Source organism: Mirounga leonina, unplaced genomic scaffold (genome assembly GCF_011800145.1).
Source record: "Mirounga leonina isolate KUSES-001 unplaced genomic scaffold, KU_Mleo_1.0 Mir_174, whole genome shotgun sequence".
Taxonomy (NCBI): Eukaryota; Metazoa; Chordata; class Mammalia; order Carnivora; family Phocidae; genus Mirounga; species Mirounga leonina.
The window spans coordinates 379,698-395,580 of record NW_023270451.1 but is presented as its reverse complement, the minus strand read 5'-3'; the positions used below and the strand labels follow the sequence as shown (position 1 = coordinate 395,580).

Genomic DNA, 15,883 nt, shown 5'->3' with positions numbered 1-15,883 from the left:
GAACATACGAGGACATTGAGAGGAGATGCATGTGGTCTGCAGCTGTGGCTTCACAGGTACAGCTGAAACCATCTCTGTGCTTAAGAACAAGTCCATTTGACCAGGCATTTCAGCAAACTTTTCAGCAGCCAGAAGTTCAACTCAGATATAGCTTAGTTTTTACAAAGCCAATAAACCCTTTAGCCATCTTAAATTGTATCTATTAAATTTGATTTATCAAACATTGTAATGGGTACTTTATGCATTATATATTTTTGGTTCTTATTCATAAGCTTCTAACTTTCTATTTCTACTCTACCAAAGTCAGTCATTTCCCATGAAGAAAACCAGAATAAAATGTCTTGCTTCAATTTCAGAATCAGGTTACATTTCTGGTTTCAGTGATTATGCATAAGAAATACATTTTGGGTGACTGAAGCTCTGTAATTTTTAGTGACTAACTATAAAGAAAATATTTACAAAGAAAAGTTTTAGTGAAAGTCTAAGTAGCTTATATACACTGATATCTCCCAGAATCTATTCTATGTGTGTTCTCATTTTATATTACATTATTGGCAGTACCTACTTCGGGCACCAAATTCAGGAACAATCCACATGTCAAAGGAGTCAGTTTCTGGCCCAAATTAGGATGAGGCCAGATTCTCAACAGGCCACCTGTGTGAGCATCTCTGCTCATGGTTTGGATTCATCTGTGTTTGACAGGAGGCAAATAGTGCCAACCCTGGCAAGTGAGGAGGTAAAGTAAGAATCCCAGAGTATAGAAGAATATTAGGATACTGGAAAATCGGACAGGAGAGAAATGCAGAAGCACACACAAACAAGGTGGATGCCAATGTAAGTGTAATCTGGATCTGGTATCAGAACAGCTGCCTCGATAAATAGTAGCCTCTTTTGAAAAAGGCTTCAGGTCTGCCCTGTCTTGTTACACCAACATGTATACTCAGGGAAAGTTCAAACAACCATTTGCTGGCCATCTGTTAGTTGTGTTAAAATTGATGACATATTGCCTCTGGCAATACTTGCTGGAGCACAGCAGGAAAGATGGAAGCATGACTAAAACAAAACAAAACAAAACATCAGTACTCCTGCAAAGGTCAGGCTCCTTTTCAATCCTGATTGGGCAGTGCACTGGTGAGCAGCTGGGGACATGGTTTGCTTGGCTATGGGAGTCTCCAGGGGCACCGCTGGTAGGAGTTTCATCGGGAGGAGGAGTCTCAACAAGTCAGGTGGGTACCTGAGCAGCCCTTGCAGCAGAGATCCACCGGTCACCCTGTCGTTGCTGCTGGCCTCACTCTACCTTGGTAGGAAAGCAACGACTTGTGTTAAAGAAAAGGTCAGAAGAGATTTGATGTATCAGCTGGGTGGGTGTGCTTAAAGGAGGGATGCAGTCTCAAAGCAGGCAGGGCCACAGGTGCCTGAACTGAGGGCCTCAAGATCAAGTGCATATTGAATCCATCAGTGGCATGGACCCACAGTGGGGGAAATCCCAGTTAGCTATTGGGACTGAAAGCTGCAGCCCCTGAAATCTGATTGGTTAACATCATCCTAGAATTTGCTACCAGCATAGAGAATGAGAGTTTTATTATTAATACACAACATCATGTTGACCCAGGAGAGGTAGTTAAGGGCCCAAAGAGGCAGAAGTAGCAACTAGGTAAAAGCGTGGGTGAAGGATTTTGAAACTGACAAATAATCCAGGCAGTGCCCCTAAAATATGTAATGAACTGGTGTACCAAACCCAGTCAGGACATACTGTGCCTCCACTCAGCCCTGATGTCAATTATGGATCTGTAAAATTCCCTGGGCCCTCCAGGGAGGGAGTTTTACTGCCAAGGTAACCACCTGCTGGAATACAGAGCTCAGGCTGCACTGCAGGTCAGTCCAGGATGACCCAAGTGAAGAAGAGTGGTGGAAGCATACCACAGGGCTTTATAGAGACCCAAATCCAGGCTGCTCCATAGGATGGGAATAGATTTTGCGCTGGCATCGCTGTGGTGGTGGTGAGAGGACTGAATACAGCCCAGAGGAAGCCTCTGTTAGGGCAAGCCCCTGGGGAGCCGCAACTTGTCCAAGCAGAAGAGGCAAAGTGGAGCCCAGTAGTCAACCCTGAATTATAGTGGAGATGGAGGAGTTAAAGAAAGATCTATTTTTGACAATGAAAAAGTGAGGATAGTCTGCCATATGACAGTGGTTACACCTCAGTGGGATGGTAGAGCCACCCAAGGACATTTTGGAAATTTTAGGAGGCTTTTTTGTCCCTCTTGTCACACTGACTGGGAAACACTGTGGACATTCAGTGAGAGGGGTCAGGGATACGAGGTGTCCCGCAGTCAGATAACTGTAACAGCTCCCACACAACTTCCACTCTGTGTTGCTGGATATTTACATAGATGAAAACACCTACCTAGAGCCTACCTTCCTTTATACTAACACAAACGATTTCTGTACAGCTTGAATATACATTGAATCTTCCAGTGATAACTAAATGGAGAGAAGATTGCATTTGTTTTCCCTGCACTGAGTCCACAAACTGTTCATTATCTCAGAAAACCACATCACTGACAGCAATGCTGTGCACGATGTTGAGGCCACTGGACAACACACCCGGATAGTCAGAGTCTGCAGCCTTCACATCCATGATGTTTCTGCACATAGCTACAAATATCTGGATCCTGAACTACGTGTTATGGTGCCATCAGACCTGAGTCATTATCAATTAAAAGTGATCAAATGAAAAGAAACAAGTAGGTAAAATAAAGCCAAAAGTTAATTCCGAGAAGAGATGAATAAAATCAATAAACTCCTAGCAGGACTGGTGAAAAACAGAGAAAAGGCTCAAATTACCAATATCAGAAATGGAAAAGGAGACATCCCTAGAAATCATGCAGGCATTAAGAAGATAATAAGAGGCTATTATTTAGAACCCTACATCAATTAACTTGAAATTTCATTTTTTAAAAAGGTCAAATTTCTAGAGCAATTCAAATTACCAAAGTGTCACATATAGAAAAAGAAGACACAAATACTTCTGTATCTACTAAAATTTGAAGTTAAAACCCTTCCCACAGTATAAAATAACATACGTTTTACTCAAGGTCTTCCAGAAAATAGAGAACCCCTCCCAACTTCTGTAAAGAGCTGAGCATTTCCTTGACCTCCATAACCTATCAAGGACTTGTCCTTTTCTAAAAAGGAAAACTAAAACCTAAGCTCTCTCTTCAAGTTAGGTAACAATTCTAAACAAAATAATTGCAAACATAATCAAGTTCTGTATACCAAGGATAATGTATCATAACCAAGAGAGAGTTATTCTGAAAATATAATGTTCGGTTAACATTTGATAGTCAAGCAATGTAATTTAGCAATTAACAGAAAAGGAGGAGAAAAATAATATGGTCATCTCAGTAGAGACAGAGAAAGCATTTGGTAAAACTCAACACCCTTTTGAGATAATGACTTATAGTACACAAGAAATAGAAAGGTCTTCTTTATCTGATAATCTCACAAAAAAACACAAACCACACAAATAGTACAAATACAAACCAAAAAAAGAATCTTATCAAATTTAGAGCCACAATATTGAAAGCTTTCATCATGAGATTGTGAATGAGACATGGGTGCCTGCTATCACCATTTACAATATCAGGCAATCATCACAAACCCCAATGTCTGTATGGTTCATGGCATTAGGGAGGGGTGGGGTCTACAGAATTTGAGAAAGAATCTTCTGCCAAAAGTCATTCAAACTCAATTACAAAGCAAAACCAAACAAAACCAAGACAAAACAAAACAAAAATCACTGAGCCAGCCAAATAAAATATTTGCAGTCTGCAAATTGGTGAACTTGGTTGGGGTTGTTTTGGGCCCAGCTGATAGGATAACAAACTTCATGTCCTAAGTGAAAACAGTCATCAAGTATATTACTACCTGAAGGAGACCTGGTGTTTTAATAGATGTCAAAGCCTCAAGCTAAACTTTGTGTAATTTGGAGGAGAGAGCTGAAAAGGCAAGTCACACAATAGGGAGAATAAACAATATTAGGGGTATAATATGGAAAGAGAGGCTTACACTGTGGGACTTTAGGAGGAGCAATATAACAGCAAAACCACCGGGTTATGAATTATTCCAAGAAAACCCCAGGGCACCTTTGTTCGAATTTGTCACATTGTACAAATGTGAAAGAAAGATTTAAAAATGCATTTGTGAGATGACTGTTTTTACTTGTTAAATCCTCTTCTATGCTTTGCTATTAGAAGTACTTTGCATATAAGCCGCTGGTGAAGTCTTTGAATTACGAGTTCTCTCCTGATAGCTGCCAACTTAGATGCCCAACAATGAATAGGAAAGGTCCTCCCTGCCCTTAGACTGATGTCATCAGCTTGCTCCTGGGCCCAGAATTGCAAATGCAGGAAGGCAGAAGGCACACAGGCCATTTTGCTCTGGAAGAGCCACCTCTTGGGTGGTCGGTCCATTTTGCACATGTGTTAAGAAATGGCTTGACCCAGAACTGCCTGCCTCATTTCTGCAGGGAGAGGTTTATGGAATTTTGGTGCAGTGATTTTCTGAATCTAAACTGACCTTGCCTTTTATGTTTCCTTGGATAATTTTGTCTCACCTTTGCAAAGCAGATGAGCTCTCTGCCTCCTTCCCAGAATGAGGTGGATATTGGAGAAGATAACTAAAACTTTAAACCCAATCCCTCTCTGGTACCTTTGCTGCTTGGTGTGGGTTTCCCAGGTCAGCCAGTTAGCTCCAAGAGCTCATCCCAAGTTCTTGAAGGAGATCTTAGCCCTGAAGAAAGACTCATGTCAGTGGAGCCTCACAGAACGGACTGTCCACACAGTGGTCAGTCTGGCTGTCACCCACACGCCCAGTGCCAGGCGCGGCACCTGGATATGCCTATTTTCAGAAATGCCAGGGTTTGGGGAGTCCTTGACTGTTTGTATTTATGATCACAACTCTATATTTTAGATGATGTGGCTTGGATTCTTCGTAGTTGTCTTCAGGCTTTCTTGCCCTTCAGATAACTAGGAACACTGGCTGCCACCGAGAGCCTAAGCAGGGGATACCAGCAAAAAAGGGAGAGAATTAAATGCTATTTCCTACTGGGCGCCTGGGTGGCTCAGTTGGTTAAATGCTATTTCCTACAAACTCCAACTTACCTTTGGACTCAATCCTTGTAAACCGCCTCCAATCATCCCTAATTCATTAAGTTGCCTTTTACTTCTTCCTGAAAAAAAAAAAAGGATGACCGAAGAAAACATTTTTTCTTTTACTGTAAGTTGTTTCAAGAACAGCACCTGGCAGCGCCACATGGGTTGGAGCTTCTGACACAGGCTAGTTTTAAGGATTTTATCACATTCACTATTTTAATTAAGTGGCAGAAACCATGCCTGGGTGTCAAGAGTTCATATTCATGTTCTATTTACTAAAACATGACTTGAAACTGCAACTTTCTTGTTGCTCTTTGTTATGAATGGTATTACTTGTATCAGACCACACTTACTAGTTAGTATGTACCTTCAAATACAGCTTTGTTACCATGAAATACTGAAGTTGTGTTGATGAAATTTAAATTTCCTACATGGGAGAAAATCTAAATCAGGTTAGGGAGCGAAGAAATAGACCCAAAATTGGGGAAAGTCCAGAGACTCTAATTTACTGGTTAATTAACATACCCTGTACATAAATAGTTAGAGCTTAACTGGCAGGCACTTAGTAAATGGCTGTCCAATGGCTTTAGTGGTGGGGATCTTTACTTTTGGAGTTAAGGTATCTCATAAAGAATACTTTCGGGGATAAAAGTAGCCCAAAACAGGGGCGCCTGGGTGGCTCAGTTGTTGAGTGTCTGACTCTTGATTTTGGCTCAGGTCATGATCTCAGGGTCCTGGGATCAAGCCCTGCGAGCCCCACGTTGTGCTCTGTACTCAGCAGGGAGTCTGCTTGAGGATTCTCTCTCTCTCTCTCCCTCTCTGCCTCTGCCCCTGCTCATATGCTTGTGCTCTCTCTCTCTCAAATGAATAAATCTTAAAAAAATGTAGCCCAGGACATCAGCTAAGTAATTATGGGCCATATCTTAAAAATTCACATATATTAAGTATTTTATTAAATTTTTAGAAAAACAGAGACTTGAAAAATAGCACTCGTTTTAAATCACCAAAGTTTCCATGGGGGAAAAAAACCATGTTACACCACAGGTTCCAGTGGGCTTCACCCACTAGGAAGTGTGAATACTGGCACAGGAGGCAGATTTCAGTAGTGAAGATAACCCGACTCTCTTCCAGGCATATTAGCAAGACCATCATGTCAGAAACATGACAAATACTTCCTTAGCAATAGAGTTGATCACAGCTCCATTTAGGAAATATTTTGCAGTGGAAAGTGTTCATCAGCATAGCACCACTTTGGGGAAACCCCCTTCCACATTTATTTTGTCTATGTGTTTACGGTGGGGCTGACCCCAGCCCCAGTCACACAGGTCTGGAAAACTAGAGTCAATCCAAAGATTTTTACCAATTATATCAGAAAAGGGGTGCATTTGTTTGCACTGCTAAGAGAGTAGATTTAAAAAGTTCTCATCACAAGAAAAACATGTGTGACTATGTGTGGTGATGGATGTTAACTAGACTTATGTGGTGATCAGTCTGCAGTATATACCAATATGCAATTGCTATATTGTATGCCTGAAACTAATACAGTGCTGTATATCAATTATATCTCAGAAACAAAAAAAAAACAAATAAAATTGAAAGATAAAGTAAACAAAAAAGAAAAAGAAAGGGGGTGCATTTGTTTCACTGGAGTTGTGAAGGTGGTAGAATGAAGACTTGAGTTACTCATGTGCATCTTACTACCAGCCAGGAATAATCTTTTGGAAAATGAAGATAATGAAAAAAAATTCAAAGCTAAGAGATGAATACAGATAATCTTCTGATCATATGGTGAGAGCATTTAGATCCAGCTATACCTGAAGCAGCTCTCTGTAGTTTTCATTTAGTGGAAAATTTTTCTAAATCCATTGTTTTCTGACATCCTCTCCATTGCTTTTCTTCAGTTTTCATCCAGCAAAGTAACGTTTTCCTTAAAAAGATCATGTCAAAAATAATTTTTAAACTTTACTCACAAATGACCCATGTCTCCATTAGGTACCTTCAATGCTCTACTTTTTAAAACAAAATCTCAAACATCTCAGAATACTTTTATACAAACTAGTTAAATGAGAGCCTGGTCTAGCTCTTTTTGGAAGGCAGAAGAGCCATCTTTAAGAATAAAAAGGTGAACTTGCATGTAAAAATAGAGTTTTTCTGAATTAAAAGGAATAACATAGGCACTAAGAACGTCATTTGCCTTGTAGTCAGCCCTGCATTTTTAGCCCCTGCCACACAGAGGTCAGGGGAACTGAAAGCTCCACTCTCTCATCTTCACCCATCCACAATTCAAGCATTTATTTAATTTCTGATTATAAAGTCACTGACTGCCAGTCCAGCAGGCACTTGAGAGAGCTTCAGGCCTTCTTTCTTCCCCGGGGTTATCCATGGTCCCTGGAGGGAGGCCTTCCTCTTGCAACACATGGATCATAGACAATTCTCCCTTTGCTATTTCAGCTTCCTTTAAAGATTTTATTCATCCTTACAACTTTGCTGCTTTGTGCTCGGCACTTGGCTACCAGACTTGGGAGCTGGTGGGGATCTATCTATTTCTTATATCACACAACAGTGTGTGATTTATTTAACCCAAAGCCCTACCAGTTGAAATTAGAGGTTTAGTAGACAGATTCAACTGATAGGACTTGCCCATAAAAATTGTCCCCAAAGAACCAGCTTCCTACCATTGGGTTATTGTGTCTAAATCTGTCATCCTCTGGTTCCCTTCTCTCCTTGAGAATCTTGGCATTTGTCTCCAATTCTAGTGAGACTGGTGAATTCTTCACACCACAAACATTTCTGAAAAATACATAAGATGAGCTACAGATTTACATTTCTAGACAAAGGCACTAAAAATCAGTGGAAACAAGGTGGCCACACTGAGCAAAAGTAAGTGTGGAATAGCTCAACACAGCTTTCCTGGGTCCTGGAAACCCTAGTCAAGATACTGCCCATGCAAAGTGGAGTCTAGCCAGATCTGAGAGCTTTACTTTGGAGGTCTGTTTCAAACTGTATAATAAATTTTGGTATCTGAGAATTGGTCCTCTTATCTTATGTTTCTTCTTTAAGAAAGTCTTGACTCTCTTAAGTACTTTGCATTTTCTTATAGACTTTAGATTCAGCTTGTCAAATAAAAAAAAAAAAATCCACAAGAGTTTAGATTACAATTGATTGAGTGTTCCAATCCATTCATATTTTATAACACAATTTAGATTTGGTTTTTCTTCAATTTTTTTTAGTGCTTACAGTTTTTTTGTATAGAAGTCTAGCACAACTTTGGTTAGATTGATTCTAGGTATATGATATCATGATGCTATTATAAAAGCATTTAATAAATTTTATTTCCTAACACTTTCTAATATATAGAAAAGAACTAATTGTGAAATATTGATTTCCTATATAGCAACCTTGCAAAGCACTCTTTAAGTCTCATGATATATCTGTGAATTATTTGAAAATTTCTTCATATATAAGCATATTATCTTCATATAGTAAAAGTTCACTTTTATTTTTTCATTTTCAAACTTTAAATCTTTCATGCCTTTTTTGTTGACTTACTGTTCTACCATGAACTTGAGCAATTGTTGATAGAAGTGATAACATCCCTGCCTTATTCCCAATTTCCAAGGGTCTAATTTCATTATTTCATCACTATATATGTTTGCTGAAGTTTTTTTGGTAGATATTCATTATTAGATTATTAAAAAATCTGTTCTAATCTGGTTTGCTAAGAGTATTTGTATTTTTAAAATTATAAATGAATATTAAATTTCATCATGTACATTTTCTGTATCTGTCAAGATTTTCCTGATTTTGTCCTTCAATTCATTAATAGGACATGTTACTAGGAGCCAGAAACCACTCAAGTGCTAAGGGTAAAAAACTTAAAAAGTTCTGCAAAGGGGCAGGGCTCAGTTTTGTCAAGGAGATGTCATATTGTTTGTACTAATAGCAGTTATAAATAAGTGCATATAAATCAGAGCATAGGTTACAAGGTGCTTTTCAAACACAAAAGACCTGGATATAGTTGTTGAGAGGAAAAATTACAAAAAGCAAAGGCAATGGCATTTTAAAACATGTTATGAGAGCCTTAGTATTATTATAACTATTAAGTCCTTACTACATGAATTATCTGTCATATCCTCAAAACAACCCTATCATTTCCACTTAAGAGAGAGGAAACTGAAGCCCATAGTGGTTAAATAATTGCCCAATGTTATACAGCTAATACATGCTATTGATGGAATTCCAACTGGCTCCAAACCCAAACTCTTAAGTTTCTTTTGGAGGAAGCAATGTAATATAGTGGGTAAGGATTTATACAGGGTTTGGTTTTGATAAATAATGTTTTTAAGTGACAGTCTTATAGATGGAAATAATCAACAAGAAGGAATTGTACTCTGAACTATTTTATAGAAATTATTCATGGAGCACTGGATGTTATACAAAAACAATGAATCGTGGATCACTACATCAAAAACTAATGATGTATTGTATGGTGACTAACATAACATAATAAAATAAAAATTAAAAAAAGAAATTATTCATGTGAAGAATTATAAAGTCTGAAATTCTTTTATTCTGTATATTCTCTCATAAGTTTCCTGAAATGAAAGAACTTAATTGTGTGCCTTTGGGACTGTGGGCGGAGCAAAGGGTTGAATGTTTGCATATCTTGTGGTGAAATGAATTCTTCAGTTCTCATTCCTTCCTACGCGAAAACTCTAACTGTGCTCTCAGTATTCCTTAAAATAATGTCACTTTGGACACTGTTAACTACTCCAATACTTTGATGATGCCCTGTGATAACACCGCATTCTTCTATTTTTCTTCTGCACTCTGTTCCCTCTAACTTCTTTGTGGGCTGCTCCATCCATCTCTTAAATTTTGATGTATAACTTCACTTCCTGGAAATCTTGTATTTTGGAATCTCAAACCTTATCTATCTAGTAGTTCAAACCAGAAAATAAAAGTGATGAAATTTACACATCATTATACATATGTGTGTGTATGTGTGTGTGCGTGTCTTTTCGATCCAAATGGTTGTTTATTCTAAAGCTGGAAGCTACTGTGCCTACATTTTCACCTGAATGTTTTAATGAGAACAGGAAAGGGAAAAGTTACAGATGTAAACAATGACAGTTACTTTAAAAAAAAAAACGTTAAAACCCTTTTTACTAAACACTTCCAAGAATATTTACAGGTTATGCAAAAACAATTTACAGTCTCCATGTGGTGTTTGTTTTTCTCATCTACTACAACAACAGCAGATGTCTGATAATATATGTATTATATATTACAATTACATTATTAATATTATATTATATATTGTAATACATATATAATCAGTATATATTTTTATATATAATAATACTGTTACATACTGATATACTGATATATTACATGCTGATATTATATATATTATACTAGATGTGATCAGTACATAATATTATATATATATATAATCAGTATTATTATCAGAATTTTTTTCGCTAATCAGGCTTAATTTTTTGACTTAATTTTTTAAATTAAAACTTCATTTCTTGGGCGCCTGGGTGGCTCAGTTGGTTAAGCGACTGCCTTCGGCTCAGGTCATGATCCCGGAGTCCTGGGATCGAGTCCCACATCGGGCTCCCAGCTCGTCGGAGAGCCTGCTTCTCCCTCTGACCCTATCCCCTCTCATGCTGTTTCTCTCTCTCTCTCTCTCTCAAATAAATAAATAAATAAAATCTTTAAAAAAAAAAGACTTCATTTCTTTAGAGCAGTTTTAGGTTCACAACAAAATTGAGGGGAAGATACACATATTTCCCATATATCCCCATTTCCATAAATGCACAACCTCCCCCATTATCAGCATCCCCTACCAGAGTGGTCCATCCATCAGAGTGGTCCATCTCTTACAATTGATGAACCTACACTGACACATCATAATCACCCAGAGCCCACACTCTAGTGTTTTACATTCTATAGTTTTGGACAAATGTAAAATGACATAAATTCATCATTATGGTATCTTATAGAATATTTTCACTTTCCTAAAAATCTGTGCTCTGCCTTTGAACCCCCAACTCCTGGCAACCTGTGATCTTCTTGTCTCTAGTTTTGCCTTTTCCAATATGCCATATAGTTGGAATCATATAGTATGTAGCCTTTTCAGATTGGCTTCTTTTACTTGGTAATATGCACTTAAGGTTCCTCCATGTCTTTTCATGGCTTGGTAGCTCTTTTCTTTTTAACCCTGGATCATATTCCATTGTCTGGAAGGACCACAGTTTATCCACTGACCTACTAAAAGACATCTTGACTGTTTACAGTTTTTGGCAATTATAAATAAAAGTACTATAAACATTCATGTGCAGGTAAAAATCTGTGTGGACATGTTATCGACTCCTTTGGATAAATACGAAGGAGCATGATTGTTGGATCCCATTGTAAGAGTATATTTAGTTTTGTAAGAAACCACCAAACTATCTCCCAAAGTGGCTGTTCCATTTTGCAGTCCTATCAACAATGAATGAGAGTTCCTGTAGCTTTATATCCTTATTAGCATTTGTTGTTCCCAGTGTTCAGGATTTTGGCCATGCTAGTAGGTATGCAATAGTATCTCGTTGTTTTAATTTGCATTTCCCTGATGACATACGATGTGGAGAATCTTCTCATGTGCTTATTTGCCATCTGTATATTTTCTTTGAGGAGGTGCCTGTGGCCCATTTTTTAAATTGGGTTGTTTGTTCTTTTATTGTTGACTTTTAAGAGTTCTTTGTATATTTTGGATAATAGTCCTTTATCAGATGTGTCTTCAGCAAATATTTTCTCCTAAGTCTATGGCTAGTCTTCAGTATTATTTTTTAATTCTTCATTACACAGAATTCAAAAATTGCAGAAAATACAAGAATTACAAATAGAAAAAAGTTTAAATGCATGAAAAATAATGTCATACTCACATTTATGGATAATTAAATATGACTTAAAAGCATTAAAACATATCTGGAAATGATAAACAGCAAACAGAATGGTTAACTCTGAGGAGAGAGACAGAGAATCGGTCAGTGAAAAGTACATAGGGTTTTAAAATTTAGATTAAAAATTGTTGAATAAAATATGGTAAAATTTTATATCAAGAATGTTCGATTATATTCTTGTCCATTCTTTCCTATGCATTTCAAATAATTCATAATTTAAGGAGGAAAAACTGAAATCAGAATAGTTTCTAGTGTTTTGATACTGATGACATTAGTGAATCCATTACTTCTGTCTAATCTCTTTTCAGGGTCAATTTCTTTATAAGATTCCTTTCTATTCTAATATTCTGAGAACACTTTTATGATGGTGTGTTTCCTTAGTTTTTTTGGTATATCCTAATTTACAAAATATGAAACTTAAAAAGGTTTTCTTTAAGCCATACATTCAAATTAGTTATTTTATAAGAGGAAAGCAAACACATTGTTATTGCAATAATTATTGTGTTGAAACAAATGCCCTCATTGAATTTGGACTCTTCTGTTAACTTAGTAAGTGAACTCACAGTCAGTAGCTTAAATCAACTCTAAATATGGATGTGTTACACCATATCCAGATTGGGTCAACACTAAAAGGAGGTATGTACTTCTCTTGGAAACGCATATTTCCATTCGGCTCATAAGTCGGGGTTTGCCATATGTAGTGCACTTCACCCCAAGCTAAGATTTCCTAGAAAATGTTTCCAAAATGATGTAGCAAATCATGACAACTACATTTCTAAATGGCCCGTGGAGTGGACAAAAGAGAAAACATGGGCATCTGGGCTCTTCCTGACTGAGGCTTCCAGCCATAACCCGGGGCAGTTGGAGCAATCAACTGGGCCAGAACTTTCTTTCCCAACACTGACCCAAACTAGAACCACCTACAGCAATCGAGCCCTTTAAAATATTTCCGAAAGTGAAAGTTTACATAATGAAGCTGGGATGTGAAATGTTCTCACAGGCCCCAGATGTGAGGGACTGAAGAACTTCTGACCCTGCTCAGTTTCTCAGTGGATAAGCCAGTCTCAGGGCATCCTGATTATCCTAGTCAGAATTTGCTTTCCATGGAGATGTGAAGGAAATGATAAGACTCTTTTAATTACCTACATGAAGGGAATCACTGGGGGCACTTGAGCTGATAAAAGGGAAAATGAGGGAAAAGAGAGAGACAATGGTGTGAGAGTTAGAATAAATCACTGGCTGCTTTTTCTCTGTCCCCATGTTCCCACTCACTCCAGTATGGATCCAAGATCCATACAGGAACTCTCATTCATTGTTGATAGGAATGCAAAATGGAACAACCACTTTGGGAGGTTCATGTGTTGACCTCTATTGTTTGCTCATCGTCTCAGCAGACACAGGTCCTTTTGAGGTCTTTCTTTGTTTGCTCTTTGCTCCCTCTGTCATCTCATCCTCCACTTCTTAAGTTCTCTAAACCCTAAAATGTTGACTCTCTTAGAAGTTTGGAGTGCCATAGCAGTTTGCATACATTAAAAAAAAACCCAAAACACTTTAAATACAATGACACAGTTGAGGGTCCTCAACAGATAGAGCAGGGAGAGTTTTAGTTTAAGAACAAAGGCACAGGGCGCCTGGGTGGCTCAGTTGGTTAAGCGACTGCCTTCGGCTCAGGTCATGATCCTGGAGTCCCGGGATCGAGTCCCGCATCAGGCTCCCTGCTCGGCGGGGAGTCTGCTTCTCCCTCTGACCCTCCTCCCTCTCATGCTCTCTGTCTCTCATTCTCTCTCTCAAATAAATAAATAAAATCTTAAAAAAAAAAAAAAGAACAAAGGCACAAGGGTTCTAAGCTACCACTTCCCATGATTTTTGCCAAGTGATGTCACTTAATTATTCCCACTTTGCCAGTGAAAGCAAAACCTACCCTGTATACCTCATGTAGCTTCAAAGATGATAGAAAGTGAGGCCTTTAGTCAGCATTATTGTTTTATCCTTCCATGCAAATTCAGGTTTCCTTTCTCCTTGGCACTCTATTCTCAATGACCTTTAGTAAAATGCTCCATTGTTTTCTTCACCGTGTTCTCCTCAAGAAACAAAAGGTTAATTCGGAATTTTTGTAAAATAGTGAAAAAATAACTTTGGGGATTTTATGAGGTGGCTTTCAAATCCAGGCACAGCACTCCAGTCTGAGTCTGTGTTTAGAGAGAAGTTTTTCACAAGCTGTTTCTCCACAGATGGCACTTTGGTCCCTTTATAGTAACCGAACCTCTCTCTGTGGGGAGATGATCATGTCGCGGCTCTTCCAGCCAAGCAGTTACATGGCTGTTCTTCCTGCTGATTGCAGGGAAGGAAACTCACGTTACAGCTCAGTGTTTTCTTTTCAGTCTCAGATCCCTACAGTCCCATCCCGTGAAGTCTAATAACAAAGAGGGGCTGTTAGTTCTGGAATGTTAATTGTAGAAGAGCTAGAAAGCACACAAGCAAAATGTTAATCACCCAAATTCAACCACTGGGGTAATACTCTGTTATAGTGTTGGCGACTATCAGATAGCTTTCTATATATACAGTTCTATATATGAACTATATAGAACTATATATATAACAATATATATAACAATCTGAATCTCAGGCATCCAAAGCGTGTTATGTCTCTGTGAGATAGACACACACACATACATATACACACATTTGAGTGTCTTGTGTATTTTACAAATATGAAACCCACATGACCTATCTTATCTTACAGTCTTTTTCTTTTCATTTAAGAACATATTACATATTTCCTAGCCCAGGTGTCTGTAAAACAGGAGAATGGATGAAGAAACTGTGGTGCATTTATACAGTGGAGTAATACAATGGAGTAGTACTCAGCAAGGAAAAGGAATAAACTACCCATATACACAAAAATATGGATGAATTTCAAAAAAATAATGCAGAGTGAAAGAAGTTTCCCCCAAGAGTATATATTCTATGAGTTCATTCATATGAGTAGGGAAAGCTCAGCTGTGATGAAAAAAATCAGGAAAGTGGTTGCCTTGGCAAAATGGGGCAGGGAGAGAGGAAGAGGCAAGAGTGAAATTTTGGGGTGGATACAATGCTCTATATCTTGATAGAAGTTTGCGTTACACAGTTGTATACATGTGTCAAAACTGGTCCACTTAATGGTCCACTTAAGATTTGTACATTTCATTGTATGCAAATTTTTACCTAAGGAAAAAACAACAAATATTGAACTCTAGTTAATAATATGCATGCTAAAGTACTTAAGGGAACAGAACTGATGTCTGCATTTTACTTTGAAATACATTCTTAAAAAAGATCAATGCATACAGAGATGGATAAATATGTGATAAAGCAGGTATAGTAAAGTGTTAATTACCATATTTAGGTGGTAGTTGTGTAGGTGCTCTCTATACAGTTTGTTCAATTTTCTGTAGGTTTGTAATTTTTTCATATTAAAATATTAGCAAGAGAAAGAACATATGACATGTTCCCATGTCAAATATGCTTCCACAATGTTTTAAAGGACTGATTAAATTGACATATAATTCAATCACTGTTAAACATTTAGATTGTTTACATTTTTATAGTATAAGCTGTCTTATAATAATTATCCTTATACTTGGATATTTAGATACCTGTCTTATTAGATACTTAGGATTAATGAGCATAATTGCTAAGTCAGTTAGGAATTAAGGACTTAGGTTCCTATTTATCCAGAAGATTTGGGACAATTTTCTCTTACTAAAGAGATGGATTCTATTTCCTCATATTTCTTAT

The 15,883-nt window shown here is 37.8% G+C and overlaps 1 long non-coding RNA gene across 1 annotated transcript; it reads right to left on the bottom strand.

Annotated features, from left to right (window-relative positions):
- Positions 1-6,984: 6,984 nt before the first annotated feature.
- Positions 6,985-14,076, bottom strand: LOC118020603. The gene is made up of 3 exons (XR_004681951.1): positions 14,028-14,076; positions 7,829-7,943; positions 6,985-7,080 (listed from the first exon to the last, which is right to left on the bottom strand). It is a non-coding gene; the product is annotated as an uncharacterized LOC118020603 (long non-coding RNA).
- Positions 14,077-15,883: the final 1,807 nt, after the last annotated feature.